We start from the raw sequence: 11,516 nt of genomic DNA, 5'->3' as shown, positions 1-11,516 counted from the left end.
GAGGCCCTTGGCCCTGTGAAGGTTCTATACCCCAGTGTAGGAGAATGCCAGGGCCAGTAAGCAGGAGGGGGTGGGATGGTGAGCAGTGGGGGGTGGGGGTGAGGAAACAGGGGATTGTTTTAGGTTTTTGTTTTTTTTTTTTTTTTTTTTTTTTTTTTTTGAGGGGAACCTGGGAAAGGAGATATTGTAAATAAGAAAACATCTAATAAAAAAATCTAATAAAAAAATAAATAAATCTGGTTGCCTTGTTTATAATCTGATTTTGTTGTTCTTGAATTTCAGGTCTAGACAAAAAGTCCAAAAATATAAAGTATCCCCCTTTCAAAAGATTGAATATGCATATTTATCTTATATTTACTTTGACCCTGATGGCAATTACTAAAAATACAAAGAAACTGTGATTTTATTAAGTGCTTGACTTTTTCTAATACTGCTTTATGTGGCAGGGAAGTCATAGGGATTGAGCTTAGAGCTTCATTCATCCCAAGTCCCTCTAACCTTTGGAATATAGTCCCAGTTGGACCCTCCAAAATTCACTTTGAATCACATTCTATTTGACTATCTGGAGCACATTGTTTCGCTCCCACTACTTCATGAATGAAGGCAAATATATACATATGTTGGTCTAAGAAGAAGGCTGAAATAAAATAGAAATGAATCATTTATTCTAGTGATACTAACCTCCAAATGAGCAAGCAAATTATCTAGATGAAGAATCAACTGAGTAAAAAAAAAAACTTAATACTCTGAAATGCATTCTGCTGAAAATAAAGATTATTGTGCCATAGAAGGCAGTGGACTGCAAATAATAAACAGGGTCTAAAAAGCATTACAGGAAATGGGCAGAGATGAAAAGGTAAAAAAATCAAAGGTAAGACTTGAAGTTCTAAAACAAACAAGTTTTAAGACAAACAGGCAAGTTGTGTTCCAGACTCAATACAAGAGAAAGTACAGTGTCCTTATGCTGGGAAGGCTCTAAATACTAAGAAGCAGGTCAACATAGCCAAACTACAACCAGCAAGAGCAAGAAGAGGTCAGGAGGAGCCATGAGACTAGAAACACTTGCCAATACTCAATGGTCATGGATCATATAACACCTCCTAATGCAATCTAGTTTGACAAAATCACTCATGATATTCACATTAATAATTACAAAATATTTTAATTTGAATAAGAGAGTTAATTACTGTCCAGCTTGCTTTGCCATGGGCCATCTAAGCTTTGTCTTGAAAGCACTAGATGTACTTTCTGAAATGTCATTTAAGTCATTGCTGAACAAAGAAACTCCAAAATATTCTCCAGGTGTGGATCTGCTCCTCCAATGCTGTGGTCTGAAGAAAGACAGCACACTGTACTCAGAGTGAAGTCAGCTGCCAAAATCCTGCAATGATAAAAAAAAAAAAAATGTTATGCTTTGCTAAGAAAAGATTCTACTATGAAAATTTCAGATGGAAAAAAAAACTGGATAGCTCGTGGTCAAAAGCAGCTTAAACCAGGCTTCCAAAAACTCTGCACAATAATCAAACAAATAGTTATAAATAGTCATATATAAGCTTTTAAATAAAATTTCTCTGGGGGAAAGTGATTTTTTAAAGACAATATCTCAAAATAAGATAGATCCCAGTGAGCATTGCATTTCACCATAAAATTGAATCCGAGCTTAAGTTTGCAAATATTTTGGCCCTGAGCCTAGAATAAGTTCCACATGAGCCCCAAGGTAGAGCTTCACACATCTCTTTAAATTTCTCTCTGACTAGAGAGATTACTCTTCTGGGCCAAATTTCTGGATGAGAGGAAGGTATCCTGTGCATCATTGAATCTCCTGTGTGACTCAGGCAAAATCATTCACTTCTTGTTGTTGGCTTTCGTGACATCTCGTGAGGATCGATTACTGTGCTTTTCCTAGCACAATCTAGTTACTTGACCTTGTATCTGCCCCCCTTCTCCCCTTACTTCCTACTTCCTTCTTTACCAAAAGGTTACTTACTCCAAATCTTAGTTCTAACTCACATTTCTTCTATGTGAACATCAGTGTCATGGTTATATTTATTATCAGCATAGGTAGGCCATGTTGCCAGAAGCCCACCATGGGGATAACTTTTACACTTAATTAGCGTTTAATTCCATGGGCCTTGAGCTTCTGTGTGAAGTAGATTGCCTTTAATAATGACAGTGAGTTTCATCCAAGCAGTTGTGCAGTGTGCAAGGAAAAAGAGCATTGTCTCAAGGAAACAATGTACTTGGGCCTGCAGTAATTTTTACCTGGGTCTGGACTCTCTCCTGATATCCTGCCTATGGTCACATCTGATAATGCAAATTTCTTAAACTCTTTATCTGTCTGTATATCCTTTTCCCCCTCTCTAAACATATGTGTGTGATCAATGTTGTATTTTCTTCCTTGATCTTTTTTATATATAATTTTACCTAATATGTTCAGTAACTTTTTGAAAAACTGACTAAATAAAGAAGTCAGTAATTGAGTCATTAGACATCAATTTAATAAGACACTGAGTATATGAATTGAGAAATGGTTAACAAAGAGGGATGATCTCTATAATTTTAGATTTCCCAAAACCCAGAACATGAACAAAACTCATATCTTTTTGGCCTTAAAGCTAAACCAAAATGACAATTCAATTAAAAAATGAGGTACAGGTCTAAACAGAATTCTCAACTGAAGAAATGCAAATGACTGAGAAACACTTAAATGTTCAATTTGCATCAGGGAAATGCAAATCAAAACTACCTTGAATTTCTGTCTCATATCTGTCTGTTGTAATGACTAAGATCAATAGTGCAAGTGACAGCTCATGCCATCAAGGAAGTTTAGCAAGGAGAAGACATCTCCATTGCTGATAGAAGTTCAAGGTAGCATAGCCACTATATAAATAAATATGGCAGTTCCTCAGAAAACTGGGAATTGATCTACATCAAGACTCTGCTATGCCACTTGAGCATATAACCAAATGTTACCCATCCTACCACAAGAAAACTTATTTAACATGCACATTGCAGTTTTATTCATCATAGTGAGGAACTAGAAACAACTTTGATGTCTCCCAACAAAAGAATTAAATAAAATATGGCACAGTCAAACAATTGAATATGACTCTGCTGTTCAGATAGGAACACGTGTATCTCCCTGGAAATGGGAAGTAGAATAGATTTTGTGGGTAGACTGTGGGAAGGTAGGAATGGGACTGGGGGTAGGAGAGACCAATAGAGTATTGGGTGAGAGACAATTGGAATTTGGGGGTCAGGGGCATTTGGAGGACAATGTAGAAACAATACAGTGGTATTCCCTGGAATCTACAAGAGAGACCCTAACAAAGTTGCCTTCCATAACCAAGGTTCCTAACAGTGGGATTGGATATCAACCCAGCTACAAGATCTATGACAGGAAACCTGTCCTGTCTGCTGTGCTGGGACAATGGTAGTATAGAACTTGTGGGAGTGACCAACCCATGACTACTCCAACATGTGGCCCATGCCCCAGAGAGGAAGCCCACACTTGACACTAACTGGATGGCCAGGAACAAGAGTCAGGAGTGCCCAGAGACCAGGATAGAACCAAAGAGAACTAGCGAAGAAAAAGTCAACAAAATGATTCCTAATGATATTCTGCTATACTCCTAGATTGGTGCCTAGCCCCATTGTTCTTAGAGAAGTATTATCGAGAAATTGACAGGAACAGATATATAGACTTATAGCTCAACACCAAGCAGGGCCAGAGGAACCTCACAGATAAGAGAGAGGAAGGATGTAGGAGCCAGAGGGCAGAGGACATGAGGAGAACATGGCACACAGAATCAACTAAGTAGGGCTTGTAGTGGCTTGGAGAAAAACTGAAGTGACAAGCACAGATTTTGTGTGAGTTTGAGCTAGGTCTTCTGCATATACCTTATGATTGTGTGGCTGGTACTCTTGTGGGACTCTCGATAATTGGAGTAGGGAGTACATCTGACTCTTGTTTCACTTAGGACCCTTTTCCTCCTGCTTGTTTGGTTCATCCAGTTATGATATGAGGGGATGTGCTCAGTCTTATAGCATCTTTTTAAGTTATGTATGTTGGATATTACTGGGAGGCATGCCCTTTCTTTTTCTGTTCTTTTCTTTCTTTCATTTTTTTTTAAAAGAAAAGCAGAGGGTGAGGGGTTCATGTGTAGAGGGACTGGGAGGAGCAGAGGGAGGATGAACTTTGCTCAGGGTTTATGGTAAGTTTTTTTCAAGCATACCATGCAAAGGCTTTAATAGAACTTATCTGTAGAAAAGAAAACAGAAGGTAAATATGTTTTAAAAAAATTGATATCTGACTAAAGATGACAAAAGTAGGTGAGGAAAGCTAGCACAAATGAAATGAAAGAGATGAAAGCAAAGGGTCTTTTGGTTGTCCTAAATTACTAGCTCATATTATGAAATGTCAGAAGAGCAAGAAGTTTTCCCAATGACAGTTTTATTAATAATTTTGATATTACAAATAAGAACTAAGCAACGGAAACCAAGAAGAATACCAAGGATGTATTTTCAACTCTACGAAGTTACAGAAAAGTTCTGCTAGGCTTCAGAAACATTGCTTCTCTGGTGCTTTATGCAGATTGTGAGACATTTTCCAGAAGTACTGAATTTATAATGCCTTTATCTTGAATGTTGTAAGCAATGTGGTGCAACCTGCTAAAAGCATCTGATAAATATGGATCTCTCAGAAGTGGTTTTCATTAGTTGTCGGGCTAAGACTCTTTGAATTTACAATGAGATTAGCTCACTCACCTTGATTTTTCAAAGGAAAGAGACAGGGTTGTATACATACTCCTCTTAAGTGAACTTCAAAGAGATTCCTCCGTAAAATGAAAGGTATATAAACACTAACCACTCAGTGCCTGGTATACAAAAAACGACACATTTGAGACTTGGAAACAGAATCAGCCTTTACAATGATGACTCACTATGAACCATCTATGACTATAGCAAGATATCATTAAGAATCCTTTCACTTATTTTTTCCCCTTGCTAGTCATGTTTGGTTTTATCCTGGGACTCTGGGCTATCCAGCCTCTGGTTTCTAGCCCTCCAGCCATAGTGAGAGATAGGCTCCCTCTAGTGTCATGTGTCTCAAGCGGGACCAGTTATTGGTTGGTCACTCCCAGGATTTCTGAAGCAACTTTACCCTGGCAAATTTTGCAGGCAGGACAAATGAAAACAGATGCAGTGACCAAATAATAGGCAGAACTCAGGGAATCCTGCAAACGAGGGGTAGGAAAGAGTACAGGAGCCAGAGGGGTCAAGAACACCATAAAAATCCCACTGAATCAACTAATCTGGGTTCATAGTGAATCACAAAGGCTGAACAAGCAGGGAGCCTGCATGGGTCTGACCTAGGCCCTCTGCACATACGTTACAGTTACATAGCCTGGTGTTTTTATAGGACTTCTAACAATGGGAGCAGAGGTTGCCTCTGATTCTTTTGCCTGCTTTTGTGACTGCTTTTCTCCTATGAGATTGCCCTGTTCAGCCTGACTGGGATGGAATGTACCTAGTCTTTTTGCAACCTGATACACTATGTATGTTTGGTTGATATCCCTGGGAGGCCAGATCGGTTTTTTGGAAGGAAATGGAGGAGGAGTGGATTGGGAGGTTAGGAGGGACAGGAAACTGTTGTCAGGATGTAATATATTAGAGAACACATAAATGAAGATAAAAGAAGAAAAAATAGGCATTTATTATCGAAATTTGTTGATTAGACCAACAGAGGAAACATTGTGCAGGTAATGGAGTCAGTTACTAATTTAAGCAAAAAGAAAGATGCAGGTATAAATTTTTTAAAATGCTCTTTAGAATATCTGATGCTTTCAATTTTTAGGGAAATGATACCAATACATTCCGAGAATTGGAATACATAATGTAAGTCTTCAGATTTCATTTTCAGATGGTTATTTTCACATAAAACTATGCACATCTCAAAAAAATCAGTTATTCGGGTCCATTATATTTATTTTAATATGAAGTTTACCATCCATGAAGTATATATTATTCTGTTAATATAGTGTGTGTTATTATATTTATCTCACTAATAGGATAGTAATAAAGTATATAAAAGTAAAATTGTTCACAAAATATTTATTGGAATTTTGAGAAAAACAATATATACTTTAGCAAATATCGAGGTTCCAGTATCAAAATTAGAATTTTAAGGTATCATTAAGATTTCTCTCACAAAGAAAATGAGGTTCTTTACTATGCCACAGATACATCAGTTTCTTACAGATCAAACTGTCATTTACAAATTAAGGATATATGACAGAGCCTATGAGAATGGCTCAGATGTTTAAATGCTTGCCATGAAAGCATAACTAAGCTGGATCCTAAAAGCCATGTAAAGAAAAAAAAATATGGCAGAGTTTGTAATCTTGGTGCTATGGAAGTAGAGATAAGAGCATCCCTGGGGTTCATTCACAATCTACCACAGCCTACTGGGAAGTTCTAGGTCAGTAAGAGACTCCATCTCAAAAAGCAGAATGAATGGCTAATCCATTGGTGTGTTCTTCTCTAGAGAAGTCTAGTTTTCCCACTCTCAGTATTTCTTGGTTACTTCTGGTTCTTTGTATAGAGTTGATGTTTTCTTGACTTCCCCCAACCTCCATGTCCACATTAAGCATCTCTACTGTTACTGTCCTTGGTCAGCTCATGCTTGAGTTGTCATGCTGGAGAGACTGCATGGGTATAGTTTCGGACACTCCTCAGAGACAGAGACAAATAGCACATGCTCCTGAAGTCACACACCCAGGTAACATTACAGACTGAGCAGTAGTATGCATGTATTTAGGTATATATACCTAAGCACATATGCATATGAAAGATAACAAGGAAGGGTATAATGGAGCGATTGGAAGGAGGAAAGAGAAGAGATAAATGATGTTATATTCTAATCTCAAAAAATGAAAAACAAAGTAATATGAATGCCACAAAAACTGCACATTGCATCTCTACACACTGCACATGCACACAAAATAATTGCATTTAGCCTATCTTCAATATTTTATTTTATAATCTTCATTTTGTTCTTGTAACAAACTTCAATTATATGATTAAGTAATATGCCACAGTCCTCACTTAATTTTATAAAATAGGAGAATGGTGATATAAATTAAATATAAAGATTTCCTCCTTCAAACAGACTCTTGATGTCTCCTGACATTTCACTAGCTTGATATGTTAAATTTAAATATGAGATAATTACTGTATTTCCAATTAGTGAAATATATGGAGATGTTAAATATTTTGACCAAATTGTCATGATTTACACATAATCTATCTAGAAAAATGCTGCCTTTCTAAAGAGTGGTTATATAACAAATTACATTCTAAAATTTGATTGGTGCTTTGAAATTTAACTTAATTGATGATTGCTATTCTAATTAGTAAGTGCAATAAAATTTGTGGAGTATTTCATGTGGTAAAAGAGAAGATGCAATAATACTAGCAAAAGGATAGAATGATAAAGATTTTATATTGATTTATCTTTCTACCAATCACTCAAAGTTATACACAGTAAACACTGTCTAAAATACAATTTAATGCATATGATCATTAGAAATACTTGCACATAGCATAAAGCATAGAGATCAGAAACTTGTCAAATAAAGACAAGTTTTGATGTGAATATATGTGCTTTACTACAATAAAATGTTTGAAATATTTTTAATGAAAAATAAATGAAAGAGACACATTAGAGTCCAGCTACTCTTTGATAATTGCAGGAAAATCCTTTAGTACACTGTTGAGAGTGGTCTTAAAATATTTGGATCCTCTATTATTATAAACATATGACATTAGTTCTCTCAATATGTTTTTTAAATAATAGCTGTGTGTCTTTATTATAAGAGGTTTGAAGCCAGGCAGTGGTTGTGCATGCCTTTAATCACAGCACCTGGGAGGCAGAGGCAGGCAGATTTCTGGGTTCGAGACCAGCTTGGTCTACACAGTAAGTTCCAGGACAGCCAAGACTATACGGAGAAATCCTGTCTAAAAACAAACAAACAAACAAACAAACAAAAAAAAGAGGTTTGGTACACAGTGGCAGTTTGAATATATATTGAATATATATAAGAGCTCTTTAAAGTTGGGCTTTGATTACTTGCTTTTTGGCATAGAAAATAATGTTAAGGATTCAAATGATAAATAACCTAAGCTTTAGCAGTTACAGAATTAACAGAAAAGAAAGAAAAAAGAAGTCTCCATAACAGAAAAACATTTAATCTTCATTAATTTATTGACTATCTACTCCCCATGAGACAGGGGCGTGTAATATCAAGGAAGATACACAAGGTCTCTCCCTTCACCCTCTTCCATCTTGTTGGGCGGAATATAGGAAACAAATCATCATGCAGTAGTAAAGGAGGAATATAATAAATAAATATGTGTAGTTTATAATGTAAGGTGACAACATGACAAGTGCTAATAGATAAATAAAACTATAAAAGAGTACCTCTACATATGATGGTCCTGTTATACATTTTTGTTGAATTAGCATTTGAATTGTAAGCACTTGGTTCACAGAATAGATCCATGGATCTACCATAAAACATACAGAGAGTGGGAGAAAATAAAGTTAAATAAGTTCATCACATGGGCAAATATTAGAAAGTTTTTTCTACATGTGTTAGGAAAAACTGAAGGGGGTCTTAACAGTGTGTTTGCCATTCCCCTTTAAAGGTGTACACTTGAATTGTGAGGGGAGTGCTATATGTGGGAAGAGGACTATAAATAGCTTGATAACTGTGCTAATGATCAAAGCATTGAACTCTGGAGACTTTGCTTCAGAAAATAAGAAGTGGTAACATTTGAACTACATTTTTAAAAGATAGACAACAAACTCTCCCATTTATTGGGATTCAAGTTTAAAAGCAAAAAAAGATTTTTTGTAAGTATCATAGGTTATAAGAGAGAGACATAAAAAATTACTTCTTGTTTTTATCTTAACCACCACCACAACAAAAAGCTGTCATTTATCTTGATAGTAAAAATGAGGATGAGAAGGCCATTAGTGTGTGGTTGAGTGGCAATTACAAAGAGTTTTTACTGCAATTAAACATTTAATAAGATTTTTATATAATATTAAGTGAGATCAGACAGTCTCAGAGGGAAAATACCACTTGTTCTTGACCACATGTGGGTACAGTTAAACGTGTAGAAAATAGTAGAGCAAGACAAGCTAAAATTACAGCATAAGGAAGGACTGAATATTGGTAAGGGACATGAGTTATGAAAGAGAAAATAAAGTTAATTACTTTTCTACTTCTAATTCTGTTTTTTGTTTGTTTGTTTTTTGTGGTGGGAAGTACATAAAATATTTTTAATATTTAAAGTATAAAATTTAGCATAAAACTTGCCAGGTTCAAATCCAAATACGTACTGATTTACATAGGATTTCACTTATGTAGTATAATATTTCAGTTTTAGAGCTGATTAATTTTGGTATGGATTTGTATTTATTTGCAAGATTATTAAATAAAAAAGTCTATAATATTAAAAAAACTGTACTCCCTGCTCAAGCTTAAATGAGATACATCAAGGCATAGGGATCTTCATGGAAGAGGGAAGAGAAAGAAGATTGAAAGAGCCAAAATTGGTGGATAACTTCAAGAAAACTTTTTCGGGGGGATAGAGGTACAATAGAGTAGCTCCACATGTGAACTCACAACTGTGAGAGAGGATACAAGACCTGGGCAAGCACAGGACAAACAAAATTCCAGAAGAGATAAGAGGTGGGCATGACACCCCATGTTGGGAGCCATTGAAAACTGAGAGTTTGGGGGAAAGGGAGAAACAGTTTCAGTAAAATTATGACCTGTAGTCGGTTAACCATTCTGGAGGATAGGTTCCATATTCAAGAACAGTAGGGCACTGATTCAAGTATCTCTCAATTTAGTTTGATGTTGGCTACTGGTTTGCTATATATTGGTTTTACTAAATTTGGGTATGGGCATTGAATTCCTGATCTTTCCAAGACTTTTATCATGAAGGGGTGCTAAATTTTGTCAAATGCTTTCTCAGTATCTAATGTGATGATCATGTGTTTTTTTTTCCCTTTGAATTTGTTTATATAGTACATTACATTGATAGATTTCCATATATGGAGCCATTCCTGCATCCCTGGGATGAAGCCTATTTGATCATGGTGGATGATAGTTTTGATGTGTTCTTGGACTTGGTTTGAGAGAATTTTATTGAGTATTTTTGCATCAATATTCATAAGTAAAATTGTTCTGAAGTTCTCTTTCTTTTTTGGGTCTTCCTGTGGTTTAGGAATGAGTGTAATTGTGGGCTTCATAGAACTAGTTGGGTAGAGTTCCTTCTGGTTTTATTTTGTAGACTACTTTGAGGAGTATTCAGAGGGGAACTGGGAAGGGGTTTCCAGTTGAAATGTAAATAAATAAAATATCCAAAAATATAGGATTCCAGGGGTTTAAAAAAAGATAAATCAGAAACTGCATAGGTATGAAGGTAACAGTGGAGAGAATAGGTCCAGCACAGATTGAAAGACGGGTAAAAATCAAATGCATTGAATAAGATTTTCAAGAATTAACAAAATATTATTAGAAAACAACTTTGCACAGTTTCTAACACACTACCTTGTAACATACTTTCAATTTATCTACTTATTTGTTTTTTTCTAAAAGCAGTTCTTTTTACTTGAAATAACTAGACATCTTTACAGTTATTTGTTTGCAGTCTGAAGATGATGCTTTCAAGAATAAGTTTAGAATTGGTTATTTAACACTTTGGATACCCTAATGTCTTAGTCAGAGTTTCTATTTCTGCACAAACATCATGACCAAGAAGTAAGTTGAGGAGGAAAGGGTTTATTCAGCTTATTTTCACATTGCTGTTCATCACCAAAGGAAGTCAGGACTGGAACTCAAGCAGGTCAGGAAGCAGGAGCTGATGCAGAGGTTATGGAGTGATGTTCCTTACTGGCTTGCTTCCCCTGGCTTACTCAGCCTGCTCTCTTATAGAACCCAAGACTTCCAGCCCAGGGATGGCACCCACAATGAGCCTTCCCACCTTGATCACTAATTGAGAAAATGCCCCACAGCTGGACCTCATGGAGGCACTTCCCCAACTGAAACTCCCTTCTCTGTGATAACTCCAGCCTGTGTCAAGTTGGCACACAAAACTAGCCAGTACACCTAGATAAGGCAAATTCTACAGGAGTAGTAAAACGGTCTTATTCAGTGAAACGCAAAGTACCTATACCGTTGCCTTGAATGAGATAGGTAACTTAATAAAGAGTTTGTGAGTGAATGTTGATTGCTTACTAATACTAAGATTTCAGAGACTGTGATATCTTGTCTTGCCAGAGCTAAGAAAAACTACCTGCCAGCAATCAACTTACTAAAGTTATCATTAGCTCTTTTTCTGATCATCCAAATTCTGGAGTTTTTACATTAAGAAAATATATTGGATATATTGAATATATTGGATATCTTTTGTTCATCCCTTTTAGCTGCTGTCAATGT

Source organism: Mastomys coucha, unplaced genomic scaffold, assembly GCF_008632895.1.
Source record: "Mastomys coucha isolate ucsf_1 unplaced genomic scaffold, UCSF_Mcou_1 pScaffold22, whole genome shotgun sequence".
In the NCBI taxonomy this organism is placed as follows: Eukaryota; Metazoa; Chordata; class Mammalia; order Rodentia; family Muridae; genus Mastomys; species Mastomys coucha.
The sequence above is the reverse complement of the archived record's forward strand: the minus strand, read 5'-3'. Positions refer to the sequence as shown.